The sequence below is a fragment of the Echinops telfairi genome, unplaced genomic scaffold, assembly GCF_000313985.2.
Source record: "Echinops telfairi isolate 266 unplaced genomic scaffold, ASM31398v2 ScPeMD7_31;HRSCAF=116, whole genome shotgun sequence".
Lineage (NCBI taxonomy): Eukaryota > Metazoa > Chordata > Mammalia > Afrosoricida > Tenrecidae > Echinops > Echinops telfairi.
In genome coordinates, this window is record NW_022103928.1 from 28,007,560 (window position 1) to 28,007,780 (window position 221).

Consider the following 221-nt stretch of genomic DNA (forward strand, 5'->3'; position numbering starts at 1 on the left):
CCCAGGTCAGGTCAAGGAAGCATCCCTGGGGGCTCGAGGGGGCCCGGGACGCGGGACCCGCCCAGACCTCGGGCGAGACCCAGCCGCGTGGGAACGTGAGGGATCCTCGGCGGCTCTCCACCAGCACCCCGGGGGGCTCCAACTTGGAGCGCCCGGCTGGGACCCGTCGCGCACGTCCCGCGGCGCTTCCTACCTGCTCTGTTCATCTTCCAAGGCGCGGA